The sequence below is a fragment of the Crinia signifera genome, chromosome 9 (genome assembly GCF_055691185.1).
Source record: "Crinia signifera chromosome 9, ASM5569118v1, whole genome shotgun sequence".
NCBI lineage: Eukaryota > Metazoa > Chordata > Amphibia > Anura > Myobatrachidae > Crinia > Crinia signifera.
The window spans coordinates 53,766,662-53,790,405 of record NC_139225.1 but is presented as its reverse complement, the minus strand read 5'-3'; the positions used below and the strand labels follow the sequence as shown (position 1 = coordinate 53,790,405).

Genomic DNA, 23,744 nt, shown 5'->3' with positions numbered 1-23,744 from the left:
AGTCTCGACACCAGAATCCCGGCCGCCAAAATCCTGACAAGGGGGGGGACGTGGATCGCCCCCCCTTGCGGGCTCGCTGCACTCGCCATATAAACTATATATCGTTTTCTATCGTCCTATCGCCTTCTAGTAGTAAGCCTCCTAGTTATAAGTGATTTAGCTGGGTGCCCGCACTTGTAGTTAGCATAAATCTTCCGTGGTGTGCGGCACTCCAAAAATGCAGCGTTCAGGTCAGTAGAACAAGTTTATTGGCAATGTTTCAATGCCAGCACGGCATTGTCATCAGGCTAAAAGAATACAGCAAACCTTTTATCATCACCCGGTGCAGCAGCACGATTGAATGACGTCACTGGCTTCGGACATGCGGCCAGCTCCTGTGATATCATCTGTGTTCCCATCACCATGGTTACAAATGTACATAAATGAATGAAGTGAATCTGCGGGCATCTGAAAATATAACAAATAATAAAGTTATATATAAGATCAATCACATATGTACAGAGCATGGCCATAGCTATAAATGCAAAATAACTTTGACACATACATAAAACTGTAATGGATATACAGGTATAATGTCTACATAATACGAACGGTATTTAAATAACTGCATGATAAATTAGCATACACAGTGTCTCACATAAATTGCAGTGAAAGTTCTCATAAATTATATTAGTTTACATCAACATGGATATTCCACAGTGTTCATTGAGGCCGTTGGGTACTAGCGTTCCCAGGGGTATGATCCATCTTGCTTCAAATTGTAATAATTTAAGACCACGATTACCTCCTCTTTTGGATGGAGGAATGTGGTCTATTATCCTATATTTAAGTGAAGATAAAATATGTTTGAGTTGAGCAAAATGGTGTGCGACTGGTTGGTCGCTATTCCCCAGATTTATGGCCTTTTTTATGGCCGATCTGTCGCCCGCAATGCGTTCCTTAAAGGAACATTCCGTTTCCCCTATATATGTGAGTCCACACGGACATATGATTTGATACACTGTATATTGGGAAGTACATGTCAGAGTATGTTGGATTTGCATGACACGGCCTGTTTGAGCATGGTTAAATGTAGCTACTGGAATGAGATATTGACAAGTCACACAGGAGCACCTTTATGCACCCATGATTTTTACAAGTCTGACTTTACAAGAATGTCCCTAAGATTTCTTGAACGTTTATAGCTCATCAGAAGTTTAGTGTTACCTATACCTGTGTCAGGGTCTGTCTGTACAAGAGGCCAATGTTTATTCGCAATCTGTTTAATGGCCAGACTGGTCTGATTATATGTAGTGACCCAAGGTAACGCTGCCAAGGATTTTGGAGTGGTATCCTTGGTTGTGAGAAGATCATTACGTTCCAAGCCCATTACTGTGGCTTTGGTTGCCATAAGTTCTGGACGTGGTTAGCCTCTCATCACAATTTTTTAAATCATGTCATCCATTTGTGTGGATGCTATGGCATTATCTGATACAATTCTTCTTATTCTGAGCATTTGCATGTATGGAAGCCTTCTTATAGTAGCCCGACAGTGGCAACTCATATAATGCAGGGCATTATTTCTATCTGTGGGTTTCGTATAAACACAGATAGAGATTAACCTGTGTATCAATTTTATCGAGGCATCCAAAAAATTTATTTCACGATAATCAAATCCATAGGTCAATTTGATAGGATCAGAGCCACTGTTAGGTAGATCTCTGTAGCTACATAGCTGTTCAGGAGGACCTCTCCAAAAGATCAAGAGATCGTCTATGTAACGATTGTATTGTACAATGTTGGCACCAATATCGACATTATCGAAAAATAAACTCTACTCAAATACAAACATAAAAATATTGGCATATGAGGGGGCATAGGAAAAATTGGTTATTATACAGAAATAATTTTTTTGTAAGTACCATATGCATTAGTTCAATAACAAAGTCAATGCTAGGCCCTATGTATACCTCACTATGCTCCAGGAAGTGGCGTAACGCTACAAGCCCCATGTAGTGTGGAATGGCAGTATACAATGAGCAAACAATGATGGTGAACATGCAAACATTTTCACCCAAATTTGGTAGTGTTTGTACAGTAGTTTACGTAATAAGACACTTGTATCCACTAAGTAATGGGGATGTTTTTGGATACATGGCTGAAAAAAACTGTCTAAGTGAATGGACAAGGGTTGCATGAGAGACCCTCTAGTGACAACAATAGGTCTGCCTGGGGGGTCTATCAGGGACTTATGCACTTTTGGCAAGCAATATAACAATGGTACTACTGGGTGTGAAGGAATGAGAGAATAGCGACCAAACAGTCGCACGCCATTTTGCTCAACTCAAACATACCTTATCTTCACTTAAATACAGGATGATAGACCACATTCCTCCATCCAACAGAGGAGGTAATCGTGGTCTTAAATTATTAAAATGTGAAGAAAGATGGATCATACGCCTAGGAACTCTATTACCCAATGGCCTCAATGAACACTCTGAAATATCCATGTTGATGTAAACTAAATATAATTTATGAGAACATTCACTGCAATTTATGTGAGACACTATGTATGCTAATTTATCATGCAGATATTTATCTACCGTTCGTATTATGTAGACATTATTAATCTATGACCTGTATATCCCTTACAGTTTTTTGTATGTTTCAAAGTTATTTTGCATTTATAGCTATGGCCATGCTCTGTACATATGTGATTGATATTATATAACATTATTTTTTGGGTACTTGTGTATTAGCGTTAAAAAAATCGCATCGCAAGCGGTTTTTTGCATGCAATGCGATTTTCCTATCGCATTGCATTTGCATGCGATTGTAATGCACACATCGCATGCAATCGTGTCACGCTGGGGAGACCTTGTGGATCTGCCTGATACCCGGAGGTTAGGGTGTCATGGTCTGGAGGAGACTGAAGAGTAGCAGTTTAATGTAAGTCTTTCTCATAGAAGAAGCACCGGAAGATAAGGCCAGCTGGGGAAGCTGCGGAGCAGGGAACCCAGAAAGACAACTGGGTAACCGGGATGGAGTCCACAGAGGATAAAGAGGACTTGTCCAGGAATCTAAACCAGGTGACTGGACCGGACCATGAAGAAGAAGATGACTTGTCTGGGAACCTTTACCAGATGACTGGTCCGGATAGTGAAGAAGAAGAAGACTTGTCCAGGAACCAGATGACTGGTATCTGGCAGCAGGTGCGGGTGGCTGGCAGCCGGTGCAGGCACAAACAGCAGGTGCAGGTTACTGGCAGCAGGTGTAGGTGACTGTCAGTGTGTGCAGGTAACTTGCAGCAGATGTAGATAAGAGAAAGATGATACTTAAATAAGTATAATCAGGCGCACCCACTAATTGTTCAAAAAATGGATTAAAAATAATAATATTTAAATAGACACAGCTGGGATGCTGCTCCCAGAACAGAATAAATCTGGACCCAAGAAAAAGAAAATGTACTTAGAGAGCGCACTGTATTGATCTATTATGATTTATTTATTCAAAATAAAAATAACATATATAAAACAATTACATACACATAAAATTAATATATTTAGTAGTAAAAAGTTGCAATTATTTCATTAATATAGGTCAATTATATCCACTCTAAATACTAGACTTTTGGGTGCCTCAAAACCCCTTTATTGAATTTAATTTCTTGGAAAAGTTCCAGTTAATATTGGCTGGTAAAGTTCCTTTTAAATATATTTTGTAAGGAAAAAGATATCGCTTCTTTAGCAGAATATCATGTGCAAACAGTCTCTGTTAATAATGAAATTCGCCTGAACGGTTTGGCATTTGAAAACACAATTATATATTAGGTGATATTACCGGCTTTTGAAGAAATAGTCCCGCTGTACTTGGGTCCGCTTCTACCGGTTTTGCTCCTTTGGCTGGAGCCAGTGCCGGGAGCAGACGTTGTAGTGTGGCAGGAATTAGTTCCAAGGTCCCGCTACTACCAGCGTGACTCCGATGGACGGGAGTCGGTGCTGGGAGCCGCCGTGGAGATTACCTTAGGACTGGTGTGATTAGCCGTGTTGTTACTCAGTAGAAAGGATCACCGCAGGTCTCCTTTCCAATTGCTGTGTATTTAACAAGATGTTTGCAGATCGTGGATCAAGGATAAGATAAAAGTTTAAGAGTGGAAATATAAACACACTCTTGACGCGTTTCTCCATCTGTGAAGTGCTGACGGTTTCCTCAGAAGATGGAAGATTAGTGCTACTGACCAGGTATAAAGGGGTGGTTCAGCCAATCGTTTCAAGGCATCCATTAGCTCACACCTGTGTGTTAATCAGGTGTGGGTTAGTTTCAGCATTAATGACTACAGCTGTGCATGGTTTGGTTTACGTATAATCACATTCAAAATAGAAACAACATATTTAAAAGATAATAAAAAATAAATTTTCAAAGTTATATACGGATTATTCTAAATTAATCCAATATACACAAAATATCTATTCATTTATTTACTTATAATGGCATCAAATAACTTATTTAACAAGACATTAGAAGCTGCATTAATTACAAATGTGTAGTGAATAGCTATTCTTCTATAATTGCAAAAGGAAGATCACAGTGGCGCAGAGACAGAGCGCACGACTAGGAACCCAAGGCCAGTTCGATTCCCACTCAGGAGCACCCGCATAAATTCAAACTTCAGTTTTTTGTATTATTATTTATTTGTTTATAACTCTTTATCCAAGTGAGAATATATATGAACTCAAGTGTGTTTTAACATACAGTATTTATTTAATTTTGCAGAAAAGATAAGTTATGAATTTACATATACCTAGAACCTTTATATCTCAAATCAACTTATCATAGAGATCAAAAATAGAGAAAAATATTTATCTACAATTTAGATGTGAGGGGAGTTCTATATTTCCCTATATCAGAGCCTTCCATATTTCATCGCACAAAATAGCAACAAATGTCAGGAAGAGCAGAAGGTCAAAACAGACAACATACAATCAGAAGCCGCCTAGCGGCCAATCAGGAGCCGAGAAAGTCAGCTCCTGACCAGAAATCATTCTGAGTAGAGACGCCGAGGATGAAGGATCTCTGCGTCTCTAGTGTACAGCGGAGCGGGTACCAGCAGCCGGGAGCAGCGCGACTTGAAGTGAAGATGCCGGGGTAGACGCCAGAGGACAGGTGAGTAGGATTTCCTTCCCCAGGTAACCCTTTGGATTACTACGGATCCAGGACCCCGGACTCTTCAGCCCTGGAGCCCCGGACCCGGACCAGCCCCGGAACCAAGGCCCCGGAACCAAGCCAACGGGCCGGACCCTGGGACCTACCTACAGGATCAAGATAGGTAAGTATCAGTGTGTTTGTGTAATGTATGTATTAAACTTTTATTTTTCTGGCTTGTCAGTGTGTTTATTTAACTATTTTTTTTACTGTGGAACTACAAGACCCAGCGGGCCCTTCAATGCCCTGCAGGCTGGGACTTGTGGTTCTCCAAGTCCCAGCTTGCGGGGGAGGCTTGCTGGGACTCATAGTTCCACAGTTTAAAACAATGGTTTTTTCATCTATTTTTTTTACACAAAGATCAGCTCGATGCCCACCTACCAGGGGCATCGAGGACAGCACCAGGCTTCAGCCTGGTCAGGTAAGTTCTGGAGGGGGGAATCCCTTTATTGGGGGGTCCCCACTCCCCCAGGACCCCTGGCCAGGCTGACTGGTCGGTAGTAAAATACAAATAATAAACAATACATTGCATATGAGAATTCTCAAAAATATAAAAATGAAAAAATGATGATAAAAATATTTAAAAAGCTCCTGATGAAGGCATGTGAACACGCTGAAACGCGTTGAGCCATCACTTCTTGCTCTAGCACTCTATTGGAGAGCCATCCAGCTCACACACAGCTCCATTTTCAAACCTTGCAATTGCAGAGGACACCATACCCGGACCAGTTTTGCTGTATTTATCGCTTTGGATTTCCTGGAATCTGCAGCCATTACATCTTGGTACCAGCCGTACCTTAAGGACTGCCACATTATTCCATCTATTGTGAGAGGTCCAGGAATCCACCACTGGGAAATCTCTGGGACTCTGAAAACCCATTCCAAATAAGGTTATCCACCACGTATGGTAATTATACACCCCGGTGTTGATTTGGACATAAAATACTCATTTGGCCCCAATATAGAATGCTAGCGGAAAATCCTTTTTTTAATATTTTTATCATCATTTTTTCATTTTTATATTTTTGAGAATTCTCATATGCAATGTATTGTTTATTATTTGTATTTTAATATTGTAATAAATTCAGTAATACCCGAGCCTTTTATCATATTCCATATATCCTACTTTTGTACCTTTTGGGAGCCTTACACCCTCCCGATACAGCAGCTATAGTTACACTGGTGATTCCCTCTTTCTTTAATCTTGACTGGGCGGTAGGGTTAATGCTTTGGCCTTATATAATAAGTGTCCCCCGGCTGTGGCATTACCCTGCTAGCTGGTTGTGCCTGGGGTTGGTTCTTAAAATACGGGGGACCCCTACTCATTTTGTCCCCCGTATTTTGGGAACCAGCCCCGGCCCTTGAGCCTTGGGCTGGTCTTAAAAAATCAGCGAAGCCCTATTTGTCGGGTTTCCTGATTTTTTTATATCAGCCCCAGCTCTTTCAGCCTGGTGCTGGTTATGGCAGTGGGGGGGGGGGGACGATATTTTTTTTTTTACTAAATACCGTTTCAGAGGCTAAAAACGGTATTTAAACGTGTAGGACTCTGCTTTTAAAACGGGTTGAAATACCGGTTAACTTTAACCGGTATTTAAACTCTGCCGCTTTCCAACCTCAGCCTTAAACGGTAAATTGTGGGGAAAAAACTGCAATATACCGTTTAAGAGCTGCACTGGGAAAGGGGCATTAAAGTACCCTTAATTATATTTCTTCTATGTTCCAAGAACCTTGTATTCAATGTGCGGATTGTGCGACCTACATATTGAGATCCACAGATGCATGTAATGAGATGTATCACATATATCGTTTGACAATTGATTTTATTTCTTATTTCAAAAGAGGACCCAAAAGCTGTAGAGTGAAAGCATTTGTTTTTATTGCATTTATAACAAACTTTTCTAGTATTGTCCTCCTGTTTTTCTATTATTTTCTCATTTTTAAAATGACTCAGTGCTAGGATCTCTTTTATTGTTTTATTCTTTCTGAAGATCATTTTTGGTTCATCCTCCAGATATGGTGCTAACACATTGTCACATTTTAGTATCTTGAAATTATTTTTGATTATTTTTCTGAGTTGGTTGGAGTGTGTATTAAATTTAGATATAAACATGGGATTCTCTAGGAATACTGGTTTCTGGGTTGTTTTTGAATTAAGGAGAGTGGTTCTTTCCAATTTGGTACTCTCTTGTTTTGCTTTCTCTAAGAACCATTCTGGGTATCCTTGTTCTAAGAATGTAGTCGTCATATCTTTAATCTGTTCCATAAATTGAGCTTCATCCGAACAATTCCTTCTAATTCTACAGTACTGATTTTTAGGAATATTGTTAATCCATGCTTTAAAGTGACAACTATGGTAGTTTAAATAGCCACCATTGTCTACATCTTTTTTATAAGTGGCAGTTGTAATTTGATTGTTTTTTTATGGAAATTGCTATATCCAAAAAATTAATTTGGTGAGTGTTTACAGTGGAGGTGAATTTAAGACAAAAGTTATTTGAATTGAGTGACTCTTAAAATAATTGTGCCAGTGCTAAATCCCCTTTCCAAACAATGTTTGTTGTCCAGCAGATGTAGATGACTGTCAGCGGGTGCAGGTAGCTGGCAGCGAGTGCAGGTAACTGGCAGCAGATGTAGATGACTGTCAGCAGGTGCAGGTAACTGGCAGCAAGTACAGGGTGCAAGGTGCTGGGTTCCCAGGTAATAAGTGCTGGATATAGGTGCTGGATTCCAGGTAACAAGTGCTGGGTAACAGGTGCTGGACTGCAGGTAATGAGTGCTGGATACAGGTGCTGGATTCCATGTAACAAGTGCTGGGTAACAGGTTCTGGATTGCAGGTAACAAGAGCTGGGAAACTGGTACTGTAAAGAGCATGAACTGGAGCACAGGTTGAAGCTTCCTCCCAAGCGATTGACAACAAAGCACTGGCATCTGCATGCCCCAGAGAGATCAGCTTTATCCCCCTGGGTTGATCCTAATTGATGGCGCTGAACTGAGGACCGGCGCTATTGGCCGGCTACAACAACATGGCGGAACCTTACAGAAGACGAACACCTACTCCCTATTCCCCTACCGGGAGTGCATGCCGGAGGCCCCAAGAAGATGGTCACGGCCGGAAAGACTGGACACCGCGCTCCCTGTCCTGCACCCAGACGAATGGCCAGCAGACCCCACCACCGGAGATGAACAGGTGAGCGGCACGCCCCAGCACCGCCCGTGACAGCACCCCTCCCTTTTGAAGTGGACTCTGGACACTTCCATGGTTTCCTTGGATTTTGTTGATGAAACATTTGGACAAGTATGGGAGCATCAATGCAAGAAGCATCCACCAAAGAACGTTCCTCTGGACCGTAGCCTTTCTAATCTTCCAGATATTGAACTTGTCCAGAGCGAATCCTTGAGTCTACTACTTTCTTAATTTCAAAGGCCACATCGTGACGAGATTGAGGCTGAGCAGACTTGGGTACTTTATTCTGGAAGCGATTCAACACCAATGGTCTTAATAAGGAGATGTGAAATGTATTTGAAATCTTCAAGGAACGAGGCAGTTGTAATTTGTAAGCTTGGGGAGATATCACAGAAGTGACTGCATATGGACCAATGATTCGAGGTGCAAATTTCATAGACGGAAGCCGGAGTCTAATATTTTTAGTGGAGAGCCAAACTCTGTCCCCTACTTTGAGTCTTGGAACTGCCCGTCAGAAACATTGGGGGGCTTTTCATAAAGAAGCATGGACATTCTTCCAGACATTTGAGAAGAATTGAATAGAAGAGTTAACTGCCGGTAAATCAAAAACGGGAAGACTTTGAAACTCTGGAACACGTTGATTGGGACCATATACAATGAAGAACGGAGTATTTTCAGTGGAAGAGTGGTAAGAGTTGTTATGTGCAAATTCATCCCACGGCAGAAGTTCCTTCCAATTATCTTGGGAGGAACATAGGTACAGATGCAAAAAGGCATCCAAGTCCTGGTTCACTCTCTCTGTTTGGCCATTGGATTTTGGATGATAGGCCGAGGAGAAATTCAGCTTCACTTGTAGAGCACTACACAACGCCCTCCAAAACCTTGACACAAATTGTACCCCCCTCTCACAATCTCTCTCGGAAGTCCATGTAACTGGAATACTTCAGCAATTAATATTTGAGCCAATTTGGGAGCAGAGGGAAGGCCCTTCAGAGGAATGAAATGAGCAATTTTTGAGAAACGATCAATGACGACCCAGATCGTGTTGAACCCTTGTGATGGAGGTAGATCGGTGATAAAGTCCATGGACACGTGTGACCATGGGGTCTTGGGTATAGAGGGTTGAAGAAGATCAGCAGGAGTTTGATGGGAGGACTTGTGATGAGAACATTGGATGCAAGATGAGATTAAATCAGTGACATCTGTTTTCATAGCAAGCCACCAATATGCTCTCTTCATGAACTCTAAGGTCTTTTTGATTCCAGAATGGCCAGAAAAATGAGACGAATGAGCCCACTGTAATAAAGATGGTCTGAGACCAACATCAACAGATGTCTTCCCTTGAGGAATAGACAGCACAGAGGTCTTCGCAAAAACTGTAAGACTTAGAACTGGACTTATTGTGTGATCTTGCATGGATGATGCAAATGACCTGGATAGAGCATCTGCTTTGCCATTTTGGGATCCGGGACGAAAAGACAAGACAAACTTAAATCTAGTAAAAAACAAAGCCCATCGGGCTAGTCTCAGGTTTAGGCACTGGGCGTTCTGTAAATATGGTTCTTGTGGTCAGTGACCACAGATATGGGAAACTTGGCCCCATTCAACAGGTAACGCCATTCTTAAAAGGCCAATTTGTTGGCTAGCAGTTCTTGTTCACCAATCGGATAGTTTTTTTCGGCAGGAAGAAACTTCATGGAGAAGAACCCGCAAGGATGCAAGCGGCCATCCTCAGACTTTTGTGATAGCACAGCTCCAACCCCGAAGGAAGAGGCATCTACCTCCAGAATGAAAGGACACAAACAATCAGGCTGTAGAAGAACTGGGGCAGAAGTGAATACTCGTTTTAATTGTTAAAACACTGTTACAGCTTCAGGAGGTCACTTGGAAGGGTTGGCTCCTGCTAAAGCAGTGATGGGACTTATGATGGATGAAATGTTCTTGATGAATTTCCTATAGTAATTGGAAAAGCCGATGAATCGTTGAATGGATTTAAGAGTAATGGGTTGTGGGCAATTAAGAACTGCTTGGACTTTTGAGGGATCCATACTCAGCCCAGTGTCTGAGATGATGAGGCTCAAGAAGGGAACTGAAGTTGTTACTTGTTTCCTAGCACGGCCACAATCGCGGGCATCGGGTGTAATTTTTAGTGGTCTGCGACGTGACCGACACGATGCCCCCGATTTCCCATTGAAATGCATTGAAAAAAGTCAAAATCGCGTCGGTCGCATCGCTTGCGGCTAAAAAAGGCTTAAATGGTCCCGACGCGATGCCCCCGATTTCCCATAGGGAACAATGTTAAATGCCTCAATTTACCCAAATCATCATAGGGAACAATGGTAAATGGCCCAGAAACCCCCCAAAACACCCCTGAACAGTGAAATGGCCCCCCAAAATTAGTTAACGCCACCCCACGATCAACGTGAACCCGAAGCATGGCGAGCGCAGCGAGCCCGCGAGGGGAGGCGGTACGCGTCCTCTGACCTTTTCATACCCCCACTATCCACGTCGGCGTGGAGTTGAGAACAGAATAGTGTGGCGAGCGCAGCGAGCCACCGAGCCCGAAGCGGGGCGAGCGCAGCGAGCCCCGCGAGGGGACGCGGATACCTTCACAGGTAAACGCGTCCCTTCGCGGGCTTCACAGGTATCAGCGTCCGCTCGCCACGCTTCGGGCTCTGTGGCTCGCTGCGGTCGCCACACTATTCTATTCTCAACTCCACGCCGACGTGGATAGTGGGGGTATGAAAAGGTCGGCGTACCGCCACCCCTCACGGCAGTGGCGTAACTATAAATTTTGCTCCCCCCTGCCAAAATAGGGGGTCCCGGCACTCTTCCTTATGGGTGCAAATACTTGAGGTGCCTTTCCGTTTTTCGAAGAAAAGATGTAGCAACAGGCATGTAGATGGCACTCTCAAGATTGTACAAATTCTGCGCGGCGGCAGCAAGAATGAAATAAATGAATCAACACAAGCCTGTGTTGATTCATTTATTTCATTCTTGCTGCCGCCGCGCAGAATTTGTACAATCTTGAGAGTGCCATCTACATGCCTGTTGCTATATATATATATATATATATATATATATATATATAAATAAAACATTGCATACATATTAAAATGAGGGGTGTACTGCGCTAAAAACTAAAAACTTCACAGCTGCTCAATAAAGTTAAGGCAATTTAGGGAAAAAAAGATGAGCGCTATTGTGATAAAAGAAAGATAAAGAATAAAGGAAGGGAAAGATTAAAAGAATGAAAAAACACCTGAAAAAGAAAAATTGTTAGCAAGATGTTATACAGCTCCTTTGAGAGAATGTGAAATGTCCGTGGTACCTGTGCTTGCCCTAATACTATCCAAGCTGGATGCAGGGTGCAGAGTTCAGCGTGATGCGGCGTGTAATTGCCGCTCGTCTTTGCTCCGTCTGCCGGGTGACGTCGCTCGATACGGCAAGAGACTGCGATGGTTCCTGATGGACGGAGGAAACTTTCACATTCAATACATATTGCACATGCTCAGCCATACACAGACTCTACAGACGCCAGCTCAGGTATAAACCCAGGATTTTCTTGAGGAGGTTTTTGTATACACAGACACTCACATATCACATCACCGCATGTTGCCGAGAGCCATACACAGCTGACACAAACACACATAGTATACATACACACTGCCAACACACATATAGTATACATACATACACTACTGACACCATAGTATACATACACACTACTGACACTATAGTATACATACGCACTAATGACACAAACACACATTTTACATACAGATTGCGGACACACATATACTATATATATATATATATATATATATATATATATATATATATATATATATATATATATATATATGCTACACACTGCCAACACACACACATAAAGAGTATACATACACAATGCTGACACATAACACGCACACAGTTGAGCCATAAACCTATATATTAAAAAAAAAAAAAAAAACATGCTGACCACAGGGGGGCCCTAGCTAGAGGATTACCCTTAATCCAGCCCTAGTGGGGGGGTAGGCTGCAGAAAGAGAGAGGGTTGGGGGGGATGCAGGGGAAGGGGAAGTATACTCACCTGATACCTGTCAGGATTCTCTACTTTGGGATGCTGACGTCGGTATTCTGACTGCCGGCATCCTGACCGCCGGTGGTTCAAATGCATCCCATATAGATATACATTGAAGAGCAGCCTGCCTTTTGCAGAGGTAGCCAGTGGTGGCGTAACTTCATTCCAGTTGCTAGGAGGGATACACAGCACACATATACAGTTACCTAAACAGTACATAGACACTTATATACAGGTACATAGACACTTCTGGTATATAAAGTCACACAGACACATATATGCACAAGAATATGGATACTAATACGGATGAGATACTGACCAGCGGTCATCAGAATATCAACAGGGGCCCGGTAAGTATACTTACCTCCCGCCTGCTCCCCTAACTCTTTCTTCTTGCAGCCTAATCCTAATCCACGCTTTTATATTCCCTCCCCATGGCATAACGACAAATTCCCTGCCCCCACGCAGCCTAACCCTAAACCCAAGCTAGTGATTAAACCTAAACACAAACACTCCCAGGCCTAATGCTAAACCACCCTGTATACTTTGGTCTGAAGGGATGTTAACCACCTCCCTATGCACAGACACATACAGTACATATTTACACTAACACATATATGTAGACACATAATGCTGACATATACTGTATATGCACATAGACACACAAAGTACATAGTTATGCCGACAAATACATGCAGACACATACAGTAAGTACATAGTTAACCACCGACATGCATGCATAGACACACAGTACATAGTTATGCCGACACATACATGCAGAGACACATACAGTACAAAGTTATGCCGACACAAAACATGCACAGACCCATACAATACATAGTTAATATGCTGACATACATGCACAGACACATACAATACATAGGTATGCCAAAACAAACATGCACAGACACATACAATACATAGTTAATATGCTGACATACATGCACAGACACATACAATACATAGTTAATATGCTGACATACATGCACAGACACATACAATACATAGGTATGCCAAAACAAACATGCACAGACACATACAATACATAGTTATGCCAAAACACAGACATGTACAGACACATACAGTACATAGTACCTTACAGATTTGTGGCACTGGCAGCTCCTAACTGCCATGTCAGAGTGCAGGCTGTACTCACTACTCCGTGCTGGGAAGCCCCACCCCCAGCTGGGACACTGTGTCAACTCCATCTATTCTTTGCTCTTTTTTTAATCAAGGATGGCAATTTGGAGAATGGTGGCCCTGAACACACATGTCCCCAAAGAATCCCTTACTGCTCTGCAAGCAGCTGCCTCCTCTTGAGCTGGGAGGCGGAGCTTCTGCCTGCCGTGCTGGGACTCCCAGGACTAGAGCAGCTGACAAGGAGGAGACGGAGCTGGCTTTCAGTGTGCAAGCCAGGACTGAGGAGCTGATCTGTCAATCAGCGCAGTGGGTAGGGAGCGCAGCGCTGCAGATTGGCTGCATTGTGATTCTCTCCTCTCAGGTTGTAATTGCCGCGAGATCAGCCTGAGAGGAGGAGACGTTTGCCAGCCCAGCGCGGCTCAGCTCAGCCACAGTGACAGCCAGATGTCAGTGCGCTGGCGCCCGCTGGCGCTTGCTCCCCCAAGCAGCCGCGGGGGCTGCTGCATGATAGCTACGCCTCTGCCTCACGGGCTCGCTGCGCTCGCCACGCTTCGGGTTCACGTTGATCGTGGGGTGGCGTTTACTAATTTTGGGGGGCCATTTCACTGTTCAGGGGTGTTTTGGGGGGTTTCTGGGCCATTTACCATTGTTCCCTATGATGATTTGGGTAAATTGAGGCATTTAACATTGTTCCCTATTGGAAATCAGGGGCATCGCGTCGGTCGCATCGCATGCAATTTTTTTGGCCCGCATGCGATGCGGCCGACGCAATTTTTTTACCTGCGATGCCCAAGATCATGATCGGTGTGGCCGTGCTAGGAAACAAGTACCCTGAAGTTTTCTCGAATTCACATTTTTTACAGCTGATTTGATCGTAAATGTTGAAGCACCTCTTTCACATGTTGACGGTGTTCCTGGATGCTCTGGGAAAAGATCAGAATGTCGTTGAAATAAACAACTACTGAGTAATATAATAAATTGCACAATATCTCGTTCATGAATTCCTGGAACACCGCTGGTGCATTACTGAGACCAAACGGCATGACAAGGTACTCATAATGAACGTCCTTTGTATTGAGAGCCGTCTTCCACTCGTCACCTGACTGGATACGGATAAGGTTATATGCTCCTCTGAGGTCAAGTTTCGTGAAGACTTTCGTGGCTTCTTTGATTCGGTCAAACAACTCGGTTACCAAGAGAAGCGGATACTTGTTTTTAATGGTGTTATTGTTTAATCCTCTGTAGTCAATACAGGGCCTCAGGCTTTCATCTTTCTTTTTTACAAAAAAGAACCCGGCCCCTGCAGGTGACATAGGAGGGCCGGATAAACCCTTTCAGCAAGTTCACTTTGATATACTGGGACATAGTTTCAGTCTCCGGGAGAGAGAGAGAGGTTAGGTTCGACCCTTTGGAGGAGTTTTACCTTGGACAAGATTGATAGGGCAATTCCAGTGCCGATGAGGAGGTAACTTGTCAGCAGATGTTTTACAGAAGACGTCGAAAAAAGCTTTATAGACCTGAGGAAGGAGTTCAGGAGGCGTAAAAGAGGTGGACTGGACTGGCAGCAGTTTAGGAAGACAGGTGTGGTAACAGTTCGTTCCCTGGAGAGATCCTCCATTGTAACCCAATCGATGTTTGGGGAGTGTTGTTGGAGCCACGGGATCCCTAAGACAATGGCATGGGAAGCTTTAGGTATAATTAGAAAATACAACTGTTCTTGATGCAGTGCCCCAACTTGAATTTTAATGGGAGTGGTTTGGCTTGTGATGGAGGCTTGAGGAATGAGACTCCCATCCACGGCAGATAACTGGAGCGACTGAGAAAGTTCCCGAGAGCTCAAATGATGATGGATCACGAACTGTGAGGAAATGAAGTTTGCTGCTGCACCAGAATCCAATAGTGCTAGTACTGTAAGTGGACCTCTAGGCAAAAAAAATTGTATTGAGAGTAAAGAGTGTGACTTATTTGGAGATTTCGTACAATGTCCTAGATTGGCTTCTCCAAGACGAACTAGGACCGTGAGTTTGACGGACTGCGAGTACAATTGGCCGGCAGCCGGATCCATTGGGCCAGAGCTTACTGTCATGCTAGTGGTACCTTGTGGATCTGCCTGAGGCCCGGAGGTTAGGGTGTCATGGTATGGAGGAGACTAAAGAGTAGCAGTTTTAATGTAAGTCTTTCTCATAGAAGAAGCACCGGAAGAAAAGGTTAGTTTGGGAAGCTGGGAACCCAGAAGGACAACTGGGTAACCGGGATGGAGTCCACAGAGGATGAAGAGGACTTGTCCGGGAATCTAAACCAGGTGACTGGACCGGACCATGAAGAAGAAGAAGAAGAAGGCGACTTGTCCGGGAACCTTTACCAGATGACTGGACCGGATTGTGAAGAAGAAAAAGACTTGTCCAGGAACCAGATGACTGGTAACTGGCAGCAGGTGCGGGTGGCTGGCAGCTGGTGCAGGTTACTGGCAACAGATGTAGATGACTGTCAGCAGGTGTAGGTAACTGGTAGCGAGCGCAGGTAACTGGCAGCAGATGTAAATGACTGTCAGCAGGTGCAGGTAACTGGCAGTGAGTGCAGGTAACTGGCAGCAGATGTAGATGACTGTCATCAGGTGCAGCTAACTGGCAGTGAGTGCAGGTAACTGGCAGCAAGTACAGGGTACAAGGTGCTAGGTCCATAGCTAATAAGTGCTGGATATAGGTGCTAGATTCCAGGTAACAAGTGCTGGGTAACAGGCAGGGGCGGATTGGGATGAAAAACCAGCCCGGGAAATTTATGGAAGCAGCCCTAATGGGGGTGGAGTCTGCTGAGGGGGTGGGGTCTGTGAAAGGGGGCGGGATCCCTACTTATAGGGTAGAATTCCAGGTTGCATGCAGTTGCGGCCTTTCTTGCAACTTTTGCTGCAGTTGCATCTGCAGCTATATGCTAATGCCATTACACTGCCCTGGTGCATGGCCGTGCACCAAATATATGGACTGGCCCCGCAGGAAAATACAAACACATTTGCACCAGCAGAAAAAAACAAACATCAAAATCAATTTGCCCCCCACAGGAATAAACACATTGTCACCCCTCTCCCCCCCCAGATAAAACACTGGCTCAAATAGAAAACAATGATATTTACTGATAGCCCAAACAGGTAAAATAAATACATTGACCCCTGACAGGGCAAACATTAACCATTAGCCCCCACAGAAATAAAATAAAAACACATTGAGCTCCACACACACAAAAAAGTGTGGAAAGTATATGTCCCTGGGGTGGGGGTACTGTGGCTAGGAGGACTTGGGGTAGCATGGACAGTGTATGTTCCTGGGGGGGCAGGGATATCGTCGGTAGTGTACAAGTCAGAGAGGTATATACTGGAAGCCAGGGGTTTGAGCGGATAGTGGCTATGGGTGGGTACTGTACAGTGAGGCCTGGAGGGGAGCAGGGGGCAGGCTGGGAGCAGTAGTTGGAAGCAGAGGCAGGCTGGAGTAGTAGTAGTGTGGATAAGGGGACAGGCTAGGAGCAGTAGTGGGAAGCAGGGGCAGGCTGGAGTAGTAGTGCAGATAAAGGGACAGGCTAGGAGCAGTAGTGGGAAGCAGGGGCAGGCTGGAGTAGTAATAGAGAAAATTAGGGGACAGGCTAGGAGCAGTAGTGGGAAGCAGGGGCAGGCTGGAGTAGTAGTGCAGATAAAGGGACAGGCTAGGAGCAGTAGTGGGAAGCAGGGGCAGGCTGGAGTAGTAATAGAGAAGATAAGGGGACAGGCTAGGAGCAGTAGTGGGAAGCAGGGGCAGGCTGGAGTAGTAATAGAGAAGATAAGGGGACAGGCTAGGAGCAGTAGTGGGAAGCAGGGGCAGGCTGGAGTAGTAATAGAGAAGATAACGGGACAGGCTAGGAGCAGTAGTGGGAAGCAGGGGCAGGCTGGAGTAGTAGTAGTGTGGATAAGGGGACAGGCTGGGAGCAGTAGTGGGAAGCAGGGGCAGGCTGGAGTAGTAATAGAGAAGATAAGGGGACAGGCTAGGAGCAGTAGTGGGAAGCAGGGGCAGGCTGGAGTAGTAGTAGTGTGGTTAAGGGGACAGGCTGGGAGCAGTAGTGGGAAGCAGGGGCCGGCTGGAGTAGTGGTAGTGTGGATAAGGGGACAGGCTGGGAGCAGTAGTGGGAAACAGCAGCAGGCTGGAGTAGTAGTAGTAGTGTGGATAAGGGGACAGGCGGGAGCAGTAGTGGGAAGCAGGGGCCGGCTGGAGTAGTGGTAGTGTGGATAAGGGGACAGGCTGGGAGCAGTAGTGGGAAACAGCAGCAGGCTGGAGTAGTAGTAGTAGTGTGGATAAGGGGACAGGGGGGAGCAGTATTTGTATGGTTATAGCTAGGCTTCAGGGAATTATTATTAGGGTTAGGCTGAGTTGTGTGTAGAAGTAGGTTTAGGCTGCAGGGGGGCAGGGGGTGTATGGTTAGGTTGTGTGTGTGTTTTTTTTAGTTAGGGTAAGGCCTGTGAGGGATATGAGTAGGGTTAAGGTTAGGCCTCAGGGGTGCGAGTATGGTTACGGTTAGGCTGTGTGTGTGTGTGTGTGTGTGTGTGTGGGGGGGGGGGGGGGGTGGGGGGGTTTCAGTGGCGTAACTAGAAATTTTGATCCCCTCAGCCAAAAACAATTGGACTGTTTCTTGGCAATTCGGCTCCCAGTGCAAACAGTAAAAAAACTGGAACAGTGGCCATGGCCTTACAATGGTGTGGTCTCAAAGGGAATGATGTAGAGAGGCAGTGGGTGACAGTGAAAAGGTAACAGGAAGAGGCAAAGAGTGATGTCTAAAAAAGTCAGAGACCAACAGGAGAGAGAGGGAAATGGGGAGATAGTGACAGTCACACCGGGGAAAGGTAGAGGGTGATGTAGTGGACGATGGGGATGGATAGTGGGAGAAAGAGTGGCAGTGGTTTACAGAGAGAGACAAAGGGTGATAGAGAGAAGCAGTGGGTGACCTCAGGGAGAGAGTAAAAGAGGTAGTAAGTGGATGATGCCAGGGGAAGGCAATGTGTGACAGAGGATGGCAGGTAGAGGCATTGGATGACAGAAGAGAGAGGTGACAGAAATAGATAGTGGGGAAGGAGGAGGGGGGGGGGGAGAGGGGACAGAGGGAAAGAAGGGAAGGGGGGTAAGAGGGGAAGGCTGGAGGGGGATAGAGGGGAATGGATAGGGAGAGAGGCGGAGAAGGGTAAGAGGGGAAGAGAAAGGAGGGGGATAGAAAGAGAGGGGTAGAGGGAAATGACGACTGTCGTCTCTCCTCCACCCTGATCACTGCTTCCCATGCTAAGGCCCCCATACACTAGGGCGACTTGTCCTTAGGACAAGTCGCCCCCGACTTCCCCCTGAGCTTCCCCGGCTGCTCCCCGGGGGAGCTTGATTAGACTGGCACTTGATGTGCCATTTTTTACATGTGATAAATCGTCTCGATTTATCACATGTAAAAAAAACCGGGGAGCAGGGGGGGGGGGGGCTGGGGACTCTGTGTCCCCCGCTGCTGGGGACGCTGCGGGGAACAGCGTCTGTGTCCCCCAGCGTCTGTGCGGCGAGGCGGTAGAGGGAGCAGGGGGGCTGGGGACGCTGCGGGTGACACGTCTGTGTCCCCCCAGCGTCTGTGCAGCGAGGCGGTAGAGGGAGCAGGGGGGGCTGGGGACGCTGCGGGGGACACGTCTGTGTCCCCCCAGCGTCTGTGCGGCGAGGCGGGAGCAGGGGGGCTGGGGACGCTGCGGGTGACACGTCTGTGTCCCCCCAGCGTCTGTGCGGCGAGGCGGTAGAGGGAGCGGGGGTGGCTGGGGACGCTGCGGGGGACACAGGCGGCATAGAGCCGGGCAGGGGGAGCCGGCGGGAGCTGTCAATGGTAGAAAAAAAAAGCCTATACAATGAATGGGCTGCCTGTGATTGGCTGAGCGCTCTCTCAGCCAATTGCTGACTGGCTGAGAGAGCGCTCAGCCAATCACAGGTCGCCCATGCATTGTATGGGCTTTTTTTTTTTTATTCAATACTGACAGCTCCCGCCGTCTCCCCCTGCGCGGCTCTATGCCGCCTGTGTCCCCCGCAGCGTCCCCAGCCCCCCCTGCTCCCTCTACCGCCGCACTAGGTCCCAAGTCGGGTGGTCGGACGTGCAGCAGGTCCGACCACCCGACGCAGATCCGATGCGCACGGGACCGCGCATCGGATCTGAGGGGACATCCAAACTAGCCGATTTTGGTCCGATTTCTGCCAGATCCGACTGATCTGGCAGAAATCTGACCAAAATCGGCTAGTGTATGGGGGCCTCTAGAGTACAGGACTTTGCCCGTGCTGCACCCCTTCAGTGGAACGCACTCCCTCGCTCCATTAGACTCTCCCTGACCTTGCAAAGCTTCAAGCAGGCACCGAAAACTCACCTATTCATCAAAGCGTACCCTTCCACTGCATAAACCAGCTGGTTCTCCAACCCCCTGCCTGTTTACATCCTGCTATCTAACCATCACCCACTCGCTTGCACCTCTTGCAATCTGTCTGTCTCCCCTTCCTACTAGATTGTAAGCTCCTCTGAGCAGGGCCCTCTTCCCTCCTGTTGTCAAAGCCCACTTCTCTTCACATGTCATTCACAGCTCTCCTATACTCCAACACTCAGTGACCATCTTTGTCCGCATACTCATCTCCATCATTGGCATCTAGCCTCTAGTTGTATGTTGATTGAGTCCTCACTACTTATATCCAAGCTGTAATGTGTATTGATCTGTGGCGCTCTTTATTTGTACTGTATTTTTGTTATTTATTCAATGTTATGCCAAGCTTTGTCTCCCTGTATTATTCCTTTGTACGGCGCTGCAAAACACTTGTGGCGCCTTATAAATAAAATTATAATAATAATAATGGAGAGGGAGAGACAAAATAAGAGAGGATGAGAGGGAGGGAGATAGAGAGGCTAAGGATGGAGAGAGAGAGAAGGGGGGGAGGAGGAGAAGGAGAGAGAGGAAGAGAGAGAAGGGAGAGAAGGAGAGGAGAGAGAAGGAGAGGGGAGAGAAATAGAGAGGAGGCAGAAATCAGGTGTAAAGGAAAGGAGAGAAAGGAAAAGAGTGACGGAGGGGTGGATAGAGATAGAAAGGGAAAGTCGGAGAGAGAGAAAGAGGGAGTTATGTAACATTGGTGCAAGTGTGGTGTGAAGCAGCTTGTGAGGTAGAGGGCCATACTGCCACATCCTAAGCTGCGCTCGACCCCCCGACTTACCTCCGGCTGTCAGCTCCAGGCTGCTGCACGGCTCCTGCTTCTAGTTGCCAGCTCCCGGCAGCTGCGAGTGTCCGATCCGATCTCCAGGCTCGTGCTTCTAGATATCAGCTTCCGGCTAGCACCAGGTTCATACCTCAGCTCCTGACTCTTGCTTCTGGTGTCAGCTTCAAGCAGCTTTATGGGTCAGGCTCCCGTCTCTAGCTGTCTGCTTCTGGTTCCCGCAAGGTTCAGACCGCAGTTCCCGTCTCTGGTGTCAGCTGCAGCTTAAACTAGATTTAAAAAAAATAAGCACCTAAATGACGGGGGGATGTTAGGGTAAAGTCCCTTACAGCCCTACCACAGAAGGCATTCTATACAGCATAGTCTACCCTCACAACACAGGACCCCAGACTCTCTCCTTACTATGTAGCATCCATCACCCCTCACCCAGCACAGCACCCCTCATTTAAAACCCCTCTTCAAGCACAGCACAGATCACAGCAGAGCACCCATCCCTGTATGCCATCTCGCCACACTCACCACCCCTGTTCCAGCACAACACAGCAACCAACACCTATCTCAGCATGTCAGCACCCCTAACCCTTCTTCCTGCACAGCAACCCTCACCTACCAGCACCGCACAGATCACAGCAGCAGCACCGATCTCCCTACACAGCACTCAGTGGCGGAACTAATATCTAGTAGGCCCAGGTGCAAACATATGTTTTAGGCCCCCACCAACCTGCCTCCCACCACAGGACGTCAGCCGCCCGCCCAGGTCTAGGACCTGACTCCGCAAGTCTAAGCCAACCAGAATCAGGTCCTACAGTATATCTCTACACTGAAAGAAATCACTACATTACAGTACATTGCCCCCACTCCTCTACACTACAGTACATTGCTCCCACTCCTCTACACTACAGTACATTCCCTCAATATGCAGCACTATATCACTACACTGTAAATGCTACACTACAGTGACATTACAGCTTGTGCAGGAAATCGATTTTTTTCACCGTCTTCACTCCCTCCAGCTCAGTGACCAAAGTCTGCAGTATGCTGTGCCCTGACCCTGCTCTTACACCCCCCCGGGAGCCCAGCTTCTGTCTACTGCACCTATACTGTTAGCTGAAATATAAGTCACTAAGCATGGAGACGCAGTTGGTTAGACACATCATCTCACCGCTGGCCATGCCCAGAGCCCCATTCTGCCTGTATCAAAGCATATGACAGCTCTGGGATGGGGGAAGGGATCCAGCAGATTAAATGGGAAGGTGGGCTGCACTGTGGCAGAGGAAATGCAGATGGCATGCCTGCCCTGCAGAAACTGTCCCTTAAAGCAGTGGTTCCCAACCCTGGTCCTCAAGTACCCCCAACAGTGCACATTTCCAGGTCACCCAGCAGGTGCACTCATTATTCAGACACGTTTTAAAAGATCACAGGTGGAGCTAATTATGTCACCTGTGATTCTGTGTGGAGACCTGGAAAATGTGCACAGTTGGGGGTACTTGAGGACCAGGGTTGGGAACCACTGCCTTAAAGGATGGCCTCCCCTTTTCTCCTCCAGTCTAAACTGCCCCCTCCTTCTTTGGCTACTGTACTCTAATGCATGTTCCAGATGAAAAAATGACAGGGGGTGCACTGTAATTGGGGGAGAATGTTATCGCAAAGGTGGGAGAGCAGTAGAGAGGAGGATTAGTGGGAGAAACAAGAGGAGAGAGAAGGAATAGTGGGTGGATGGAGCAGGAGAGAGGAGGAAGAGTGGGTGGATGGAGCAGGAGAGAGAAGGAAGAGTGGGTGGATGGAGCAGGAGAGAGAAGGAAGAGTGGGTGGATGGAGCAGGAGAGAGAAGGAAGAGTGGGTGGATGGAGCAGGAGAGAGGAGGAAGAGTGGGTGGAAGAGCAGGAGAGAGGATGAATAGTGGGAGAGTAGGAGAGAGGAGGAATAGTGGGTGGGTGGATGAGCAGGAGAGAGAATTATGGTGTACATTGGGGCAGTGGGGCCAGGGATAGTAATCTCAGAGCAGCTAGGTGCCATTTTGCAGTGTCAGGGTCCTGGCTGAAAGCACTCCATTACAGCATCTGTCACTGAAATGGGCAGGGGAGGGCAAACTAACATGCACACACAGTGACAAACACACTGTACAGTGGAAGTGCATTACCTGTCAGTACCCCGATGAATCATGCCCTCAGCCACCACCTTTATAGAACTGGAGCTTCATTCTTCTGACACAGGAAGTTCAGCAGCACGCAGCAGCAGCCTGTGCAGGGAGAGTGTAGAGTGGAGCCCCAGGCATACTAATCAAGTGAGGAACAACACATTCGATCCCTGCCTGTTCTGCTTGTCACCCAGCCGGCTCCTCTGGCTGCTGATCCCCCGAGCCCGGCACCCGACCGCTGCTTCTGATTCCCAGCAGAAACCATCGCCCTGAAGTGCAGATTCTTCAGTAATGTCCACAGCTGTGTCTGCTTTCATTGCCGCTTTGAGTGCCCTACTCAAAGCAGCAATGAAAGCAGACACAGCTGTGGACATTACTGAAGAATTCGCACTTCTCTCTCATAGCAGCCGCTCACATACATTTCATTTTTTGCGCGGCTTCAGATTCAGAGCTCCGCTGGCGGGGAGAAGGGTGGCGCCGCAAAACCCGGAAGTGTGTCAGTCGGGCTGTAAGCACCGCGGGAGGTGCTGTGTGCGGCCGCACATGCGCACCAGCCCTCCCGCGGCCATTTTAACTTCGGCCACAGCCGCGGCCATGTTTATTCAGGGCATTTTGCTGCGGCCGCGGCCGGTAACCGCGGAGATGGCGGTTTGGTGGCCGCGGCCCAGCCAGGGAGGGTGGGCGGCCGCTATGACTGTAAAATGTGCCGGCCCACCGGGAAACGGCCCGGTTTCCCGGTGGGCCAATCCGCCCCTGGTAACAGGTGCTGGACTGCAGGTAATGAGTGCTGAATAGAGGTA

General features: G+C 46.7%; 1 long non-coding RNA gene across 1 annotated transcript; it reads right to left on the bottom strand.

Annotated features, from left to right (window-relative positions):
* Positions 1-3,567: 3,567 nt before the first annotated feature.
* Positions 3,568-23,106, bottom strand: LOC146036583 (uncharacterized). The gene is made up of 5 exons (XR_014460866.1): positions 22,948-23,106; positions 20,808-21,076; positions 12,460-12,622; positions 11,698-11,831; positions 3,568-4,271 (listed from the first exon to the last, which is right to left on the bottom strand). It is a non-coding gene; the product is annotated as an uncharacterized LOC146036583 (long non-coding RNA).
* Positions 23,107-23,744: the final 638 nt, after the last annotated feature.